Genomic DNA, 22667 nt, shown 5'->3' with positions numbered 1-22667 from the left:
TTTCGCAGCTAGAAATCCCCAAGGATAAGTTCGCAATTCCTTTCTGTATCCTGTTAAGGACGGGTGTGTCGTGAACTTCCTCTAGTCCTTCTTATTCCTGTCATACCTTGAAAAATTCCCCCGAAGATAACAAGACTTATTATTGTTACAGTTCCCTTCATTTTCTTGACTGTCCTCACGAAAAATACTTCTGTTAAAGTGATGACATCCAGTGCCTTCTTGAAATTATTCCAAAAGTCTCTCCAAATTATTCTAAAATGTCTCTTCTGTCTAAACAGAGTGGAAAAGAATAGACTAAGATTAACTTTAAAAATACCTTATCATATTCCAATTATTGATATGTCAATTTTATTATAAAAGAACAATAATTATTCCCCAAGTAGATTACTCCATAAAGTCTACTTTGTTAAAATAACCAAGGACTGAAAATTTTGTGTATTAAGAGCTAACCTCTTTCGGACTATTTATTTATTTATTCATACGTGGATACAATAAAAAATCATATAAATATGATTGGGAAGGAACAACAGGCTTGGCCCAAAACTATTCCATTCCCAAATTTTGATTACATGTCCAAAAAATAGGTTATGTTTCTTCTCTAAGAAGTTCAAGCTCAACTTTCGTCCAAAAATAAATATGAGATGCAAATTTTAAATTAAGAAAAATTAAAACACCAAATTATAGTTAAATATTACACTTAATTATCACTGCACATTGTATTAATTGAGTTATTTTATGAATTTTGAAGCCAAAAATACACACAAATTCTCACTAAGAACTATGTGTAACCTTTTCTGAATTTGGGAGAGGAATAGCACAAGGTTACCTAATTTTTTCTCTCCCTATAATTTTGATGATGTACTTATTGTATGAATATATTCATACACAAGTTTTGTGAAGTGAACAACTACAAGACTCAACCTATTTTGGACTATGAGTAACCTTATCTAAATTTGGGAGAGGAATAAGCACAAGGTTACCTAATTTTTTCTCTCCCTATCATTTTGATGATGTACTTATTGTATGAATCAATTCATACACAAGTTATGTGAAGTGAACAACTACAAGACTCAACCTATTTCGGACTATGAGTAACCTTATCTAAATTTGGGAGAGGAATAGCACAAGGTCACCTTATTTTTTCTCTCCCTATAATTTTGATGATGTACTTATTGTATGAATCAATATTCATACACAAGTTTTGTGAAGTGAACAACTACAAGACTCAACCTATTTCGGACTATGTGTAACCTCATCCAAATTTGGGAGAGGAATAGCACAAGGTTACCTTATTTATTCTCTCCCTATCATTTCGATGATGTACTTATTGTATGAATCAATTCATACACAAGTTTTGTGAAGTGAACAACTACAAGACTCAACCTATTTTGGACTATGAGTAACCTCATCTAAATTTGGGAGAGGAATAGCACAAGGTTACCTAATTTTTTCTCTCCCTATAATTTTGATGATGTACTTATTGTATGAATCAATTCATACACAAGTTTTGTGAAGTGAACAACTTCAAGACTGAACCTATTTCGGACTATGTGTGGGCTTATCTAAATTTGGAAGAGGAATAGCACAAGGTTACCTTATTTTTTCTCTCCCTATCATTTTGATGATGTACTTATTGTATGAATCAATCAATCAATCAATAAATCAAGTGGTAAGGGCCAAAATGAAGTACTATTTTATGTTTCTAGAATAAACAGAAGATTTGTTTAAATTGGGTCATATCATAGAGGGAAGTACTTGTAATATAAATATAAAGAAAATAAATATCTCAGTACCCTTTTTTGAAAATATTTTATCACAACATGTTTCGGTCATTTATGCCATTTGCCGAAACATGTTGTGATAAAATATTTAAAAAAAAAGGGTACTGAGATTTTTATTTTCTTTATATTCATAGAGGGAAGATTATAATATAAGCCAAGCATCAGCATAGTATAAGATTGCTATCCGTTCGTTATTGTCATACATTTCATTAGGAAATTGGGTAATACAATTTAATTAGAAATGAGGTTAAATCAAATGTGGTTAACCATCAACCTTGCAAGTACGTCTGCTCACTTAATTCCATACTACTCAAATATAATGAGATTCTCATAAAGTCAGTGAAAATGATAAGGCAGCATAGTTTCCAGCTATTTCCACAGCGTTCTATAGTTTGCTGCAATTCAAGTCATCCTAGTATATAGCTGATAAGAAATATCTCATATTCATCAAGAAAATATATTAATTCATGATTTGATATAAATAAACTTTCATAATTGAAATGGAATATTTCGGTAGCTTATCATATTTCCATTTAGATTAGTTTACAAACAGCAACGGTACAGAGTTGGAAAAGGTTAGAGTTTCCCAAGAATAGTGTATAGAAATCATATACCATCCTTGAGAGTTACCTCCTTAGTCTAATGACAGAGATAGAATAGTAAACTGATCTTAATCAGATGCTGACTTCATAACCCGAATCTTAGTTCTCAGTATAGAAATACATCATCAACTTTTATAAACCGCTAGAGCATCCCTGATATAACATAATCCTTTTTGTGTAGTTGAGGAGTTGATATTGAGAATTATTGACAATTATTGTCAAAAACCACAAATTTGTTGATACTTAGAAAGACCGGTTTCGGTTGTTACACCATAGTCAATCTCCGATAAACTGAGATTCAGTTTATAAACTGATATTCTGATCAGTTTATCAGAGATTAACAATGGTGTAACAACCGAAACAGGTCTCTCTAAGTATCAATAAATCTGTGGTTTTTGACAATTGCTTAGTATTTTTATTTAATAATATAATCCTAACCTGCATAACTCTCTTTTAAAATTCCCTCTATTGCAACCATCTCTAATATATCCTGTATAACCCTAACCTATATAACTCCCTTTTAAAATTCCCTCCATTGGAACCATCCCTAATATATCCTGTATAACCCTCACCTGTATATTCCCTTTTAAAATTCCCTCCACTGGACCTAGAACACAACACACACAAAAAACCTGTCCAAACCTATTTTCAGTGGACAATGACGTCACAAAATCGCATTCTCTCGCGCGCTTTCGAGATAATCGCATTTCTCTATGAATATTCATCACCAACTACCTCTCTTCTTACATTTCCTCTCACTCACGTTATAAATTCATCCAACGTCCAGGCCTTAAAACACGGATTACGATCACATTCATCCATTCATTCATCCGGGGCCATCTTGGATTCAACAATGAACGTCCGCTGAAAGGACTTAGTTGGACTTAGCATAAATTTCGTTAAGAAAGAAAACTGATAAAAGAGAGAATCGCGGGCATTTTTCTCATTAGACTAAAAATGGTGATGTGGGGATATAGAGCGTCGTCGCCAGAGAATATCTCGTAGTTCTATAACTGTATTTACATCCTATATACTCACTAGTCGTCGTATATTCTGCGTGAGCGATTATAATGATAATGTAGATAGTAATAATCATAATTTGAGGAAAGTCTCGTCACAATGGGCATTATCTTCAGCTGCCTTTGTTGGAGGAACGGCCCTGTATAAACAAAGCCGTTTTTCTCTGTGATAGAACAGAGTCTGAAATGCGTAGAGTGCCAGACAAGGATTCTTTGTCAATTTATTAAGTAGAGTTGGATTTATAAAGTTGGATTTTGGGGAAGTATTGTAGGGGAGAACTGCTGCGTAGTAGGCAATCTGTGAAGATGCCGTTTTCACGAATTCAACTGATTATTGGAGCTTGAAACGCAGATATGATAATTCTGGAAATATTATGTTGTAGGGAATGTAAAATAAAGTGAAACTAGTGTTGATTGATTGATGTATCATGATGAAAATATTGTAAGGATTAAGTGCAATCAATGATGATGTTGAATTAAACCAAAATATACAAGATAATGGACCTAAAGTCTCACAATCAACAGCAAGACTGTGTTGTATGCTGATGACACCACTTTTCTTAATTCTCATTCAGATGTACACACTTTACATAACATGACAGCCGATACCTTGGCGGAGGCTTCCAAGTGGTTCACAGCGAATGGCTTTAAACTAAACGAGGATAAAACTCAGCTTATGACATTTGGTCTCAGGGACTATACACACAACAATAACAATAGTTTAAAGTTTTTGGGCTTGATGTTTGATCACAGGTTGACCTGGGAACCCAACATAAATTTCGTTTCTGCTAGGTTATCTAGGGTTATCTATCTGTTAAGGCAGTTGAAGAATCTTGTACCGGAAAAATACCTCAGAAACTCATATTTTGCTTTTTTCCAAAGCATAATTTCATACGGAATTTTAGTATATGGAAACAGCTGTCACATTAATAAGGTCTTGCTTTTGCAAAAAAAGGCTTATTAGAATATTGACCGGTGCAGGGTATCTAGATCACTGTCGACCTCTTTTCAAAAAAACAAAAATAATGACTGTCATAAACCTCTATATATTTCAAGTAATCATGCACACTAGAAAGAATCTCCATAGCTTGAATAAAAGATCATATATTCATGCTTATAACACCAGGAAAAAAGACCTCATTGATATTCCATATCAACGTCTTGTCATAAGCATGAAACACTATGACAGCATAGGCTTGAGAATGTACAATAAGTTGCCATTGGATATGAAATGTTGTGAAAATATTGTTGTTTTTAGAAAATTACTTTTTCTGAATGGCTGAGTGGCTGGCTTTAAGACCTTTCTATTGTTTGACAGAGTTCTTCGATTCTACTTGATGTAATTTTTTCTACTTTGTGACTTTAGACTATTGCTTTGACTCTATTATTTTGTAATATTGTATTACTATGACTTTTTCAATCACCTATATTGGTCTACGACAATAAAATCTATTTATTTATTTATTATTTATTTATTTATAAGTATATTCCAATACTCAGATACTCAAGCCAGTTTCATATTTACCGATGATAAACAGAAGCGGAACATACACTATTCACAGTACTTCATATTTTTTCAATGTTTAATTTTTCAATTTTTTCATAACTTTTCATGTATATTGTTGTTCCGTATGAGTGCGTACATTGGTTTTAATAGATTTGCATAAAATTATCTTCTACTCAACTTATTTGGAGCTAGCGTTCAACGGTGTAGCTGTCTGTGAATCAGCTGTCAACGAAAGCTTGAAGCCGTGAAAACTTGACAACTTGACGAATGACTCAACCCCCATTCATTCCAGTTTTTCAAGAATTGGTCAAAATAACTGCTTGACGAATTGATCTACTCTCCTAAAAACCATGTGTTTGACGGGATTGCAGCTCGCCATAATATATTTTTTTCACAATAGATTATATTCACAATCTGTATCTATCCACATGGAACTATGGAGAAACTACATCAATCCCTCTGGTAACAGAAGCTATGTGCATGCCCCCATTTGGATCAACGTGCTACATCTCAGTAATGCGGTGTAATTAGTTGCATTTGGTACAACGCATTACATCCGATATTAGACGGCCCCAATTAATTAGTGCGGATCGAAGATGGACGCCTGTGGTTGGAGAGAGAGGGGTTGATAGGGGAGATTGGAGTGAGAGAGATAGAGGGGGGATTCCTAGCTTACCTCAATCACGACGGGTAGTTAGTACGAGGGATGACAATCATAATATCAGTGGTTATACAGTAGTACAGCATAGTATATGTCAGATCAGCATACTTTGTTTTTTTTTCCAGAGTATAATCGCGTATGGGCTTTTACTCTGGGGGAATAGTCCACATGTTAAAGATATATTGATAATTCAAAAAAAAGTTATAAGAATAATCACAAATTCTGAAAGATTGGCTCATTGTAAACCGTTATTCGCTCAAATTGGTATAACTTACTGACAGTAATAAACCTGTATATTTTTACTTGTCTCCTATATACGAAAAATAACTTTCCTAATAATCAGCTAAGGAGAAATATACATTCCCACAACACTAGGAGTAACGGAAATATAGAAATACCTTTCTGTAGGTTGACTAGATCTCAGGATAGCTATGAAGTGGTTGGAATGAGAATGTTTAATAAATTACCACATGAGTGGATAGAAGCTCCATTTCAATTATTCAGGAATAGGCTACTAACATAGCTGGTTAATTAAAAATCCATTTATAGTGTGAAAGAGTTTTTCGAATTTCAACAAATTATTCTTTAAGATGAACTATTTTATACTATTCTTCCTAGTATTCATGTTTTTTTCTTCTATGTAATACTTCACGTGTATGTTATTTTGACTGGTGTTTCTTACATTAACCATGTTATAATATAGGTTGACTATGTTTCAAATTCAAATTTCAAATTCAAAATTTCAAAATTTTTTGTTTGCTGAACAATAATTTCTGACGTTGTCCATAACTATTGTAATGTTGAGCGGCAATAAAATTATATTTATTCATTTATTTTATTATTTATAGTATGCTTCAGAACAGTATATTATGCTAAATTATGATAGTATTAGTATACTAGTATGTTTAAGTAAGCAATAATAAGAGTCTATGGATGACTGAATATGAATATTATGAACTAGCAGGTAGCCCGTGCTGCACAAGGGTCTAATATTTAGAACTTGACAGACTGAAAACTTGATGTACGAAATCTTGAATCTGAAATGGACCTATAACCACCAACCTCAGTAAATTAACAATCTATATGCAAAATTTCAAGAGATGACATACGACATTTTTTCTATAAGAGGTAAAGTTTTCTAAACAAATTTAGAGGAGTGCGTCCATGGTCTTCGAGGGGGGGGGGAGATGATCATCCCTTTGTACTTCAAATACATCAGCAAATGAATACAGAGCGAAATAATGAAATTATATAATGAATAATAGCTGAATGGAGAAATAAATTAAATTTGAAATCAGGCTGACAATGCACAATCAGGACAATACCTCGTTTATTGGCACAAGCTGTGTATTCAAATCTGTTTTCATTCAAATACGGGCCCCGTTGACAATCATAAGACACAATACAAACTAATATTCCCTCTTGAAAATGCATTTCTATTCAGTACTGAACACAATTAGCGCAGTTCTGTATTAACTTATCCAATAAATTTCGTCATTATCGTTGTACAATAGTTCTCGATGAACAACATGCATATCGCAGTGGTATTGCAGCATTATCTAATAAAGTACAATAATTCATTGTAGTGGCAGAATGGGTTCCATTGAAGAACAAGAACATTAAGATAGACAAATACTCTAATTAAACTCTATTATCACTGTTTGGCTCTATTGTGTTTGGCGCTCTCCCAGGGCTTCATTGACCAAGCGAAGTGAGGTCTAAGATTTAAGTCGACGGTTTGGCATTTGTTTGAATATTTAAATGTTTGAGTGTTTAAATGTTTATATGTTGCGCATTTACGGCGAAACACGGTAATAGATTTTCATGAAATTTGACAGGTATGTTCATTTTTTAATTGTGTGTCGACTTATATACAAGGTTTTTGGAAATTTTGAATTTCAAGGATGATATAAAAGGAAAAAGGAGCCTCCTTCATACGCTAATATTAGAGTTGAAAATCAGACTATAGAATTATTCATCATAAATCAGCTGACAAGTGAATGTGTGGAGAAGCCAGTCTATTGCTGTATTTCCATAAGGTCTATAGTTTCAATTGATTGATTGATTGAGTACTTTATTTATGTAGATTACAATATATACTGGCTCAGGCCTATACACTTATATACAATAGCTTACAATACAGCAAAATTATAGATGAATTTACATAATAGAGACTAAGAAAATAATTATTGAACTGTATATGATATGAAAAAGCAATTTGTAATACAATAACTATAGATAATAATTATTATATTGTTATGCATCTACATAAATTGGCGAAGCTTTGGACATATCAATTTCCATTGTTCGGAAAGAATATTAAAAATATCCTCCCCACTAACTCTCTACCAAATCAATCAGGTACTTGTGGATGAGAATACTGCGTGAGGTCTACTGTTCACAGAACTACTAGTTTAAATTTCAAGTCTTCAGAGCTTCAATAGTCATGCCTATAGAGCAAGCCTACTTTTGGTTTTCAAGTTTGATTTTTATTACTGATTCAAGTGTTAAGCAATCTAAGTTCTAAGGATGAATTAGGAGGCGATTGGATAATCATTGTTCAAGACAATATAGACTATAAACAGAATCTATCTATCCAGACCATAGACAGAATAATCTATATTCTATACTATAATAAAGGAAAGAACTGGCTTATACACGTACGGGATAGGAAAATTATGTTTGATGCATCATCACGTCTGAACTACTGGACTGATTAATTTAAAATTATGCATAACGATTATTAATCAACCGAGGATGGTTATAGCCCTATTTTCAATTCTTCAAGATTTCATTACATCAAGTTCTAAAATAGACCCTTGCGGAGCACGGGTTTCCTACTAGTAGACAATAATTGGGAACCTACATACTGAGCGAATAGACGATGATGTAAGCTATAGAGAATAAGAGAGAAGAGTTAAGAATGAAAGCAGTGAACCAATCACGAGCCAAGGCTGAGCTCCGACTCCTGTCACCTGATTGGTCAACTCTGGCCAGGCTGCTTCTGACTAGCAGAGTTCTACTGGTAGATTGCAGTAGGTACTGGATGAAGTAAAAGTTATTCAAAAAGTTCAGCATTTTTCTCAGGTTCAGATTTGTAGCAATAGTAAATAGATAAGATACTAATCCTTGTTTGATAAATGAAGATATTGCATTAACATCACGAAAGAAATGCATTTTCGAAAGAAAGAATTGCTTTTTGATTTGAAAGAGATTCATAATTTTTCTCTGAGAAGAAAATACACCTTATTTCCTATTTGGTAGAAACTGATAAAAGCAGATATCTCTGATTCTACTTGAAGAGAGCAGAAGTGACTGGGTTAGTGTTTTTATTTTAGTTGGTAAACTATAATAATCAATGAATTTAATGTCCTGGAAGTATCAACGCATTTGATTACTCGTACAAATACAAAAAAAAAATGTGTAACAGATTAGAAATTGTTGATACAGTTTTTCTAAAGTGCAAAAAATTCGATTATTCATTCCAAAGAGCAGAACAAAACCACACTTTTTTCAAAATCCATTGTTGCTCAATTATGTTTGGACATTGAAATACTGGCTCAGATAGATCAACGATTTTAGGATTTTTTTCATTAATTTACGCTCATGAAATCGTGTTCATCATCACTGGAAGTCCATAAAATTCATCACTGACATTTCACAAAAATCATCCTCAAATTCCAATTGGAAGAATCTCAATGGATCGATGACTTTTTGGAGAAATTTACTGAACAATATTTATAATTCAAGATCCTAGGGAAACTACCCGAACACTCTCTCCAAACATCTCCCCAATATCCCAAATTTCTATCTTCATCTCACAAATTTCAGGTCGATTCCCCTCACACCGTTAGTGGACGTCATAGAGACCCTTCAATTAGTTGTCACTTTATAAGGGCCTCGAAAGGCGATAAGAAAAGGTCGCAAGCCACCAAATGACGTCATAAGCCCTTAAGGCGACAATGAGGAGGCCCTAGTGATATTCCCTTAAAACTGTCAGCATTGTTTGAACGGGGAGCATTGATGTTATCCATGGGGAGCACTGACAGTTTGAAACCCTCCAAGTGACAATGAATCGTTAGTGAGGAATCACTGCAATCTGTCAGCATTGTTTGAACGGGGAGCTTTGATACCTTCCATAAGGAATACTGACAGTATAAAGTGAACCCCACTATTTATAGGTGTGTTGGTGTACTAAATGCCCTTGGCATATAATAAAAGGTGCTATTCTCGTCATAAAATTCGAGAGCATATTGAGGCTGGGTTAGGGTATGCGATAAAAGATAAACAGGGCCGACCAGTAAAGCGGGAAATTGATTAGGGGTGTCCCCACAGAATGGAGATAGCTAGGGGTGGTCTGGACATTATAATGGTGTAATAACACGATTTTGAAGATGTTCATTCCATTGGCTGTGAAACATTGCAAACAATCTTCTGATGTCTTCTATTGTGACTTCGAATTGTATGAAACACTAGCCGTCAGGCTCGCTTCGCTCGCCATATCCGCCTAGCAAGGGGGCTCCGCCCCCTGGACCCCCAACTGGATCGTCCGAAATGATTGAGATCAGCGGGCTTGCTTCGCTCGCCTGCATTTTTCATTTGAGCATGCTTCATTCCATCAGAAAGTCAAAGTACTGAGAAACCGCAGAGAAGCTGAGAAAAACGTTGGAAAAACGCTGATTTTGGGCGTATCTTTGATGAAATATTAAAGTCACCTCATCACAAATTATGTAGACCCTAGTTAAACCTCTGTATCAAATTTGAATATGTTCTGTCTATCACTTGATGAATGAACTGAGAAAACGCAAAAAACGCTAATTTTGGGCGTATCTTTGGCGTTATTGTAAATTCCTTCTAACACAACATTACTACACCCTAGCTGAGCTTCTGTAGTAAATTTGAACATTTTCTGTTCATTTGTTCTCGATAAAGCTGAGAAAACGCTAAAAAAACGTTGGAAAAACGAAAATTTTGGGCGTATCTTCGGAAATTTTTCCAAATCCGTTCTTAGTGCGCCTGATAAATCAAAGAAAAAGCAAGAAAAAGCAAAAAAAAACACTGGAAAAACGCTAATTTTGGGCGTATCTTTGGCGTTATTTCAAATTCCTTCTAACATAACATTATTACGCCCCAGCTGAGCTTCTGTTCTTAATTTGAACATTTCCTGTTTATTTGTTCTCGATTACTTAGGAGGACATCAAAGTTGTCGAATTATAACAAATTGCTTCTCTACAAGCAGATTCTCAAGCTGGTGTGGACCTACGGAATTCAACTCTGGGGCTGCACCCGACCATCCAATATCGACATAATCCAGCGCTTCCAGAACAAAGTACTCAGAAGTTGTGTAGACGCTCCTTGGTACATCAGGAACCCTGATCTCCACCGCAACCTGGGAGTGGCGACAGTCATCAGTGAAATCCAAAGATTTGCAGAAAAACATGAGAAAAGACTTCATCAACATGTGAACGTGGAAGCAATTCAGCTGCTCAACGTGCATGGAGTAAGAAGACTGCAACGCAGAAAGCCACACGAATTAGTTCAGTGCTAAAGTGTTCAATTGGAAGTGCAAAGGCAGAATACTATATCCTTTTATGCTAAAAATAATCTTTATTTAATCCTTGACCAATATAGAAGGCTTAACCAATGGGTTTTACCTTCACAACAATATTCTTATCAATTTATGTCAAAATAGAATAGCTTATTAGTCTTTAACTAGGTGCTATAAAAATCAAGAAAAAAAAATTTGTTCTCGATAAATCTGAGAAAAAGCAAAAAAAAAAGCTGGAAAAACGCAGATTTTGGGCGTATTTTTGGAAATTTTTCCAAATTCGTTCTTAGTGCGCCTCTAAAGGGCTAACTGTACATACCTACAAAATTTGAACGTTTTTGGTCCGGTAGATTTTTAGTTCTGCGCGTGAGTAAGTCAGTAAGTCAACCAGTCAGTCAGTCAGGCAGTGGCATTTCGCTTTTATATAATAGATAAGTCAGAATCTACTATTCTCTAGCATAAATTTCCAAGATGATCCATGGGCCTAACACCTAACACACGATTTTGTGAATTTGACACAGATAAAATGTCCGTGTTAAGTGAGAAAATCGTTTGTTTTAATAGACAACAGCTCAGGATGGATCATCAACTTCAAAACGCTTATTAAATGACGGAGAAAATTTGGTATTCTAGATTAATGAAACAATATTATTCTATACTAGAGATTCAAAAATCATATATTTTATAAACCTAACCATTAACACGTTAAAACTTAATAGAAATCTATGAAATGTTCTTTGGTCACTCCTTGAAAACAGTTGATATTATTCTCATAGAAAGCACATCAATCTAGAAGGAAATAAAATGATCAAAACTAGAGAAAATAGAACTTAATACGTCTCAAAGCATTCAAAATTCTTTCTTAGTGAACGGACATACCTGCATCAGTAAGTATAGAATGTAATAATTTATATTCAATACTCACTGATGCAGATATGTCCGTTCACTGAGAAAGAATTTTGATTGCTTTGAGACGTATTAAGTTGTATTTTCTCTAGTTTTGATCTCATTCTATACTCATTGACCTGCATATAGGAAACACATATGATACATGATACTAAGATAAGTATAAATCTGGTAGTTACTTATAACAAGACCTTTATTTGAACAATTTATCAAAATTAGGAGCAAGAGAAATTTTAGACCCTTTTATGTTTCCTATTTCCTATTGTATCGATAAAGTTCCATGTATCATTCAAATCGCCATATTGGACACAGCATTGAAAGTATGGTATGCAGTTAGTTGAAATGTATTAATTAGTCACTTCTAAATCAAATCACTATAAAATTCAACATGCACATTTATAAGAAAGGAGAATTTCTAAATTAATAAGTCATCTCTCCATTCCGACTTTAGAATTGGGTCAATGCTAAAATAGGTTTCCAAAACCTCGCTCAACAGTCACTGAAAATCAAAGGCTTTTGCATGAATAAAGGTTCTCGGGCGAATAAATCCTACGGATGACTAAAGCTCTACAACTCATTGTCTCTATTCTACATCCCGAGAACGTCAGCAATCATCTCCCAGCCATGAACTAACTACCATTCAGAACGCACCCAATCTTTCCAGAGTTTGATATTCTGGGATGAAAAGGATCCCAAAACGGAGAAGATGAGTGAACAATGGGGACTTTATCTATAGTGAGATTCACTTTAAACTGGCAGAATTCCTCATGTATAACATCTAAGCTTCCTATTCAAATAATGCTGACAGAGTGAAGCTAATTATCTTGTCCACTGCTACGGTGGGATTCACTTAGTATCTGTCAGCATTCCTTATGATAACTATCAATGCTAACCTATTTAACCAATGCTGACAGTTTTAAGTGAACTATCTTGCTACATTGCTATGGTGAGATACTGTCAGAATTTCTTAAACCTTGCATCAATGTTCCCCGTTGAACCAATAATGACGGATCAAAGTGAATCTATGTAGTGAGCTGTCTGTTATTCTTGTAATACTGTCTGTTACAGACTACCCTCAGTGCTGAGCTCTGACGGAGGGTCTGACAACTAAACAGACATTACTAACTTAAGCTAGATTTGGTTTGTGAGAGGTAAAAATTCCACTTCCCATGTAGTCACTATAGTAATTTATGTTGAAAGGAAGTGGTACTTTTAGAAAGTGTAATTCTTTTCACTTGGGTGTCTCGATTTGTCTCTCTCCTGTGTGCCAATTGTAACAAGGAGTAAGTAACAAGTAAGTGAAGTTTGATTGATGATTGATTAGAACTTTGACAGAGCTATCCGGTTCAACGATTATTTGAGAAACCATATAGATCCTTGATGATGAATTGAGCCATCTTTTTAACTATAGAAAAGTAAATCTAAAATATTGAACATGTTCAATCATTCACTTGAAGAGACATTTTGTACTTGAAATTGTAATTGAGAAGTCATTACCTGTTTCTGGGATAGTACAGTATAGTGATAATATATCTGGTAAAGGCCTAGTGATAGTATACTGATAAAATATTCAAATTCAAATTCAAATAATCTTTATTCCTTCTTTACAACATAGGTACTTTACAAAAATAGCAAACGAGATACATATAGTACTCGGAATTCCCCCACAAATACCAATCGTCTGCGTGTGGAGGAGAGTTCCATGGACAACACATTTGCAATCACAAAATATTTTTTATAATAATTACAAAGTAAATGATAATTTTTTTAAAAAATAAGTAAAATAAAGAAAGATAACTTATTCATAATGAGAGAGGATGGCTCTGAGACCGTGTCACGCTGGGTTACAAATAAGAGAAAGGACTAATTTATCATAAAAAAAGAAAAATAACATTTTTATCGTGTCAAGAAAAATCACTTAATGATTTCAAGGAATTTTATCTCTACAAGGGTTGTTGGCGGGTGTAACGAGAGCAGAGAAGGGCTTCAGCTGCCTCCCAGCCAATGCTATATAGCCACCTGTCGACACCCCTTCTATACACGGCCAAACAGCACACCTCAGCCTCTCTGATCTCATTTGGAATGATTCTATATAAAATGTGTGCTAAGTAATATGAATTGGATAGTTCTGACCCATGAGTCAATTGAGGAATTTCATAATTATAGTTGGACCTATGGCGAGTTTCATAACGGGAATTCAAATATGTTTCGTCAATCATCTGAGTTTTGTATTTTTTATGTGAATTAAAAGTGATTTGATAAAAAGTTGTCTGATATTTAGAACAGGAAATTCTGAAAAAAGCAAGGTAGTCGGGTATCTGTGATTTCTTTTCAGTATTTTTTTGATTATTGTTCTTTGTGTTTCGGCTAGGGGTTCAAACACCACGCCGAGCCAGGATGCCATACTGGATCAGCGACTGAGCATATGCAAAGTACACCATTCTGCACTGGTCTATGCTCATTACTTGGCTGATCTCAGAAAAAGCAAATAATAATTTTCTGAGTCTGCTCTTGACACACCGAATATGCTGCACCCAACTCAACTTGTCATCTATTATAACACTTAAGTATTTGTAGTAATCAACTCGTTCAAGGGAATGACAGTCACAGTCCTGACTCCTTGCATTTCCGCATGAGTGCATCTTCAATATGAGTTGGCCAGGATCAGTTTGGTTTCTTGTTACTATTGGCATGTATTTAGTTTTTGTGACATTAACGGTCAGGCAGTTGTGATCAAACTGATACCTGGAGTTTAAACATATAACCTTGTGTAGTGATGATACAGTAAGTAACAAATTATACAGTGATACTGACACTGTTATAAAGTGATACATTGTTGTATATTGACGATACAGAACATTCAGATGATACATTGGAACAGTATAAGAATACTACTTTGCTATACTTATACAATACTTGTTATTAGAATTCAAAGGAGGAATCTCCGAGCTTCAGAAAAATATGAATCTACTTATCATATTATTATTGTTGTCAGAGAAGGTGAATGGAGAGTGGAGATAAATCGTATATACAGGGTGTTTCAGAAGTAGTGTCGAGAATTTTAGGGTATTGTACCTGGATGCTAGGAGACTACAAATGTCATATTTGAAGTGTCCAAAACTCAGCGGTTATCCTTATAGCTGCCATTTTGTTTTTTTCACTTAAAAATTTTCATCTCAAGAACGAAATGTTGTATTGATCTGAAATTTGGCATGAATATTTATGCTATAAAGACTCAACTATAAAAATAAAAAAAAATTTTTCGTTGAAATTTTTCAAACTGGCGGCCATTTTAAATTTTTGATGGCGAATATCTCGAAAACCGTTCATTTTACAGAAAATTTACAAGAGACAAAAAAGTTAGAAAATTTTTTCACAATTCCAATGATACCTAATTTATCAAGATTGGTCGAAGAATAACAGAGAAATTAATTTTTTTCGTACTGCATGCATGACCACTTTTCACCATTTAAAGATCAATATTAATCTTTTTATAATTTCATGAAAACCGTTCTTATTACAGAAATATACAAGAATAACTTTCCTCCAAATTTTATTTTACATTGAAAAATATTAATTTCACTCAAATCGGTTCACTGATACTAATGCAGCAATTGCTCAAAATGCCGCCTTCAACTTGATTACACAGTCTGCACCTTTCAATCATGGACCGTCGAACTGCTATAAAAGCATTTTCATCATCTTGAATGGCACCTGCTGCAGCAACCACTCTTGCCACAAGGTCTTCTTCGTTTTCTACTGGCGTGCTGTAAACAAGGTCTTTCATATGGCCCCAGAAAAAAAAATCTAAAGGGTTGAGGTCAGGTGAACGTGCGGGCCACGGTACTGGTCCACCCCGCCCAATCCACCGCTGACGATAGGTCATGTTCAGAAAGTCCGTAACAACATTTCCGAAATGAGCAGGGGCACCATCATGTTGAAACCAAATATTATATCTGTTTGCAAGAGGCACATCTTCCAAAAGTTCTGGTAGTATGTCTCTTAAAGAAGTAATGTACGTGGGAGAATTCAGACGATTAGGAAGAATTTATGGTCCAATCACGCGATTACCTAAGATACCCGTCCAAACATTCAGCGAAAATCTATGCTGATAACCACGCACTTTGACCTCATGAGGATTGTCTAAGGCCCAGACGTGACTGTTGCGAGAGTTGAAGATTCCTTCTCTTGTAAAGCTGGACTCATCGGTAAATAACACATTTTCTAGAAAATTTGGTTGGATAATGTCTTGCTGAAGAAACCAACGGGCACAGTTTACTCTTGGCTCATAGTCGCGTTCAACCAATGAGTGAACTTTTTGAAAGCGGAAGGGGTGAAGTCTTTCCTTGTTTAGTACACGCCACACAGAAGAAGCACTTGAATTGATTTGCTTTGCAACTGCTCTCGTACTCGTTCTAGGATTGAAATCGAATTTCTGCAATACTTCCTCTTCAAAAGCAACATTTCGAACTGCTCGAGGCCTACCAGCAATTACCCTGTTCCGTTCAAATGAACCAACTTCTCTCAGCCGATTGTGAGTTCTTGTGAACACCTTGTCGGAAGGGAGACGGCGGTTTGGAAATGCAGCTGCATACATTCTTCTTGCTTCGGTCGCATTGCCAAGAGCTGCTCCATACATGAAGTGAATATCGGTGTACTCCAGCGAACTAAATTCCATTACAATAATTAAATATTTGTGTAGAAGCAACGTAAGAAAGTATTGAAACTGGAAATTTAAGATAGAAATAAGACCTAGGAAACGTGAGACTAAGAAATAGGAAGCACTACATCTGGTTCTTTACTTTTAATGAAACAACAATACTTTTACAAGACAAACATTATCATCTGAAAACCATTGTAAAATCATCTGTTTGCCCATATGGAGCCATACCGAGTTTCAAAGCTTCATCTTAAATACATCTGGAATTAAAAAATTAATATTGATCTTTAAATGGTGAAAAGTGGTCATGCATGCAGTACGAAAAAAATTAATTTCTCTGTTATTCTACGACCAATCTTGATAAATTAGGTATCATTGGAATTGTGAAAAAATTTGCTAAGTTTTTTGTCTCTTGTAAATTTTCTGTAAAATGGACGGTTTTCGAGATATTCGCCATCAAAAATTCAAAATGGCCGCCATTTTGAAAAATTTCAACGAAAAATTTTTTTTTTATTTTTTATAGTTGAGTCTTTATAGCATAAATATTCATGCCAAATTTCAGATCAATACAACATTTCGTTCTTGAGATGAAAATTTTTAAGTGAAAAAAACAAAATGGCAGCTATAAGGATAACCGCTGAGTTTTGGACACTTCAAATATGACATTTGTAGTCTCCTAGCATCCAGGTACAATACCCTAAAATTCTCGACACTACTTCTGAAACACCCTGTATATAATGAACTAGCCGTAAGGCTCGCTTCGCTCGCCATATCCGTCTAGCCAGGGGGCTCCGCCCCCTGGACCCCCGACCACGACTGGATCGACCAAGAATGAGATCAGAAGGCTCGCTTCGCTCGCCTGCATTTTTCATTTGGGCATTTTTATCATATGTTAGGACAATCCAGTCGGGGGTCCAGACTAAACGTCTGGCTAAATGGATATGGCAAGCGAAGCGAGCCTGACGGCTAGTAATATAATATTCCCAGGAATAGCTCTGATTAAAGTAGCAGTACCCAATCAATTTTTCCGCGATAAATGCATTTCAATCTTCAACTTGGTGCCAACCTAACAAAGTAAACTCAACTTAATGCCAACCTGACAAAATTATTAATTTAGTTGCCAGTTAACAACTGTTTCGAAGAGGTACTCTATCTAGATTATAGTTCTATAGTAACATATGATATGGAAATAATGTGGATTGGATAGACCCTGTAACTCACCCTAATGAATGACTAGGAAAATCTGAGATTATTATTAATCGAATAGGCAACAAATTAATAGAAACTTGGTGGGATTGTGCCGCAAATTCGCAGTTTCATTCCATTTATTATAATCTTAGAATGTGTCATCCAGTAAGACCAGATTATATTAGCGACATACATAGTAGGCGGTTTATCAGTCAGATTTTCAAGGTGAGAGGGTCTCTATTACCTCTAAATTTTAGGGTGGGTAGAGATTATGAAAGTTATATTTGCTCACTTTGCAATAGTAGGGAAGTGGAAGACACCCATCACTTCATAGGTAGATGTAAAATCCTAGGTGAATTACGTGCCAAATGGTTTGGATGTTGGGTATTGAATGAGGTGGCAGTTCTCCAATACCTGAATGGTAAAGATTGGAGAATCCTGTTTGGGTATGTAAATGAGGCACTTAAGTATCGGGAGTCTTTAGTGTTAGAGTATAATTTCTGAATAAGTACATTTAATATGTGGGATTTGTCATTATTTTGTGCATTCTGATTAACCGTAGTTTTTGTAATCAAGGATTTATAAAATTGAGTTTATGTTCACTTATATGATGTATAATCTATGCTTTTTCAAGTATGTATCTGATAATTTAATTCGTTGCTATAATGTATAAATTAATTGTTAAGTTAATATTGTAAACAACCAACTCTGGCTGACGGCATATAGCCATGCCTATTGAATTTTTGACTTATTGAATTGTAAATTGCATCCTTTGTTTTGTATAATAAATTCTTTTATCTATCTATCTATCTATCTATGATATGGAAATTTCAATTATAATTAAGAGATTTGGAGAAGAAGTATATACATGCTAAAAGACGAACTTTAAACCCTTAAAAACGACCCTTAGAGTTAAAATATTGCCAAAAGATTTCTTAGTGCGCCTCTAAAGGGCCAACATACCTAGGGCTACCTATAAAGGGCCAACATACCTATAAAGGGCTATGAACATACCTACCAAATTTGAACGTTTTTGGTCCGGTAGATTTTTAGTTATGCGAGTGAGTGAGTGAGTGAGTGAGTGAGTCAGTCAGTCAGTCAGTCAGTCAGTCAGTGAGTGCCATTTCGCTTTTATATATATATGGACTATATACATTCAACTAGAATCTTTTGAAATACAGGTTAGTATAAAGTAATACAACCAAGTATTACGCTTGGAAATAGATCGTATATATATATATAAATGAAGTAAAGTATTTATTCAACTATTGAAATATAAGTCTGTATCAAGCAATACAACCAAGTATTAAGGTTGGATCACTCTACTCTACCATGCCTTCAATACAGAAAGTTCCCACTTGACCTTCTATTTAAATCAAATTGAATCACTGAGACGGGAACATAAACTTGCAAATAATAACCCGACGACAATTCAATAACTAGAAGTTTAATTATCGTGCCCTAGATGTAGAGGATAAATTGTCTCCAACGTAGCACAGAGGAGTTAAACAAAAAAGAAAAATCACCTCTCTAATTATCAACAGTTCAGTACCGACTCGGAAAATGGAGTTTTCACTCTTAATAGGGAAATCTCGTTTAGGAAAACTGTCTCCTACTCTCTCTGTTACTCTAACATCTCTCTCTAACCCTTTTTCAACCTCCCCCCCCACCACGAAAGCACCCCCTCCCAAGACTAAACGTAATTAGGCAGGGACTTGCGTAAAGTTGAAGAAAAAACGTAACGCAAAAGAAAAGTCCACAAACGTATTAATCTCCATCCGCTCGTGAATTCTTTCCATTCATTAACACCTCTCGATTGTGGGTGGAAGGGAATGGTGGAAATGGGGTGGTAGAGGGGGACCAAAATACATTTAACTGCTAACGACTTGAGAAATTTCAGAGTACTCTTTGGTAGCAGATACTATGACAACAGAGAAATAAGTTATCCTGTATCACGCCTAAATTTCGTTGAAACAAAACAATGACATGTTGCGACGTTGCAAGATAGAGTTGTAAGGGAGTTGATAATCCATTAAATCCAAATGAGATCACTGCCTAATGGATAAATTCATGAATCTATAATAATAAATGAAAGAATCGGCTTATACACGTATGGAATAGGAAATTCACGAATGACGCATCATCCGTCTGAGCTACTGGACTTGAAATTTTGCGAATATAATATAATATAATATAATATAATAAAAAATATAATAGAATAGAAAAGAATAGAATGACTGCCTTTATTTTTGACCTGGTAGGGCGAAGTTAGGGCGCAGTCGGCTCTCTCTTACACTTAACCCTCAATAGAATCCCACTTACCGTGAAAGGTTATAGGTCTATTTCGAGTCCTTCAAGATATTAGTGGGTCAAGTTTTAAACTTGCAAATAATAAATAATCATAGATTTAATCATCTGAATTTGAATTAAATGCATTGTACCACACAATGAAGAAATCTGGTGAAATTCCAAGAGGAAGTGGCATACATCATTTAAGATAAGTTTGAAATTGAAAGGCTATGTTGCAAGACGGTGTTGAACGTAACCAATCCATACAATCAGAACAAATTGAAAACTGTAGTCGACCAGAATTCATGACTTTAACCATTTTAACTGAACTAAAAATCAAAGCATTGAAATAAACAACGATCAACTGAGAAAGTTGCTAGAATCCCAAGAGAAGGTGGAAGGCGAAATTGAAGGGATAATTTGAAAAGCGTGATAGTATGAAACAACTTCAATCAACCGAAAAGAACTGTTAGTTGTTAACTAAAATTCACAGAGTATCAAATTCCAACAATACCAGACTTCAATGCATTTTATCATCTATTGAAAATAGGAGAAAGTAAAGTTGGCTATAATCGTGGAGAAAGTGAAATGTGTTGTGATAAATATTAAGTTGCAAGGTGGAGTTGCAGGGACATGTTGCAAGGGAAAGTTGAAGGAACAAAGACTCCTCTTCATAACAATGATAAAAACCATTAAACGAATATGGATTATTCAATATGTTCAAATATTGTTAAACTCAACTGAAACGAAATTCAATGCATTGTACCATACAGTGGAGGAACTTGATAGTATTCGAAGAGAAAGTGCAATATATGTTGTAAGGACAAGTTGAACGAACATGTTGCAAGGCAAAGTTGAATGGATATGTTGAAAGTGGAAGTTGAAATTTTGCGAATATAATATAATATAATATAATATAATATAATATAATATAATATAATATAATATAATATAATATAATATAATATAATATAATATAATATAATATAATATAATATAATATAATATAATATAATATAATATAATATAATATAATATAATATAATATAATATAATATAATATAATATAATATAATATAATATAATATAATATAATATAATATAATATAATATAATATAATATAATATAATATAATATAATATAATATAATATAATATAATATAATATAATATAATATAATATAATATAATATAATATAATATAATATAATATAATATAATATAATATAATATAATATAATATAATATAATATAATATAATATAATATAATATAATATAATATAATATAATATAATATAATATAATATAATATAATATAATATAATATAATATAATATAATATAATATAATATAATATAATATAATATAATATAATATAATATAATATAATATAATATAATATAATATAATATAATATAATATAATATAATATAATATAATATAATATAATATAATATAATATAATATAATATAATATAATATAATATAATATAATATAATATAATATAATATAATATAATATAATATAATATAATATAATATAATATAATATAATATAATATAATATAATATAATATAATATAATATAATATAATATAATATAATATAATATAATATAATATAATATAATATAATATAATATAATATAATATAATATAATATAATATAATATAATATAATATAATATAATATAATATAATATAATATAATATAATATAATATAATATAATATAATATAATATAATATAATATAATATAATATAATATAATATAATATAATATAATATAATATAATATAATATAATATAATATAATATAATATAATATAATATAATATAATATAATATAATATAATATAATATAATATAATATAATATAATATAATATAATATAATATAATATAATATAATATAATATAATATAATATAATATAATATAATATAATATAATATAATATAATATAATATAATATAATATAATATAATATAATATAATATAATATAATATAATATAATATAATATAATATAATATAATATAATATAATATAATATAATATAATATAATATAATATAATATAATATAATATAATATAATATAATATAATATAATATAATATAATATAATATAATATAATATAATATAATATAATATAATATAATATAATATAATATAATATAATATAATATAATATAATATAATATAATATAATATAATATAATATAATATAATATAATATAATATAATATAATATAATATAATATAATATAATATAATCGTGGGGAAACTGAAATGTGTTGCAATATATTAAGTTGCAAGGTGGAGTTGCAGGGACATGTTGCAAGGGAAAGTTGAAGGAACAAAGACTCCTCTTCATAACAATGATAAAAACCATTAAACGAATATGGATTATTCAATATGTTCAAATATTGTTAAACTCAACTGAAACGAAATTCAATGCATTGTACCATACAGTGGAGGAACTTGATAGTATTCGAAGAGAAAGT

General features: G+C 32.8%; 1 protein-coding gene across 1 annotated transcript in view; it reads right to left on the bottom strand.

Annotated features, from left to right (window-relative positions):
- Positions 1-22667, bottom strand: part of LOC111049432 — a 390770-nt gene that overhangs the window by 144537 nt on the left and 223566 nt on the right. The gene's annotated exons all lie outside the window — the stretch shown is intronic.

Source organism: Nilaparvata lugens, chromosome 8 (assembly GCF_014356525.2).
Source record: "Nilaparvata lugens isolate BPH chromosome 8, ASM1435652v1, whole genome shotgun sequence".
NCBI lineage: Eukaryota > Metazoa > Arthropoda > Insecta > Hemiptera > Delphacidae > Nilaparvata > Nilaparvata lugens.
Note: the sequence above shows the minus strand (reverse complement) of the source record. Positions and strands in the feature narration are given on the sequence as shown.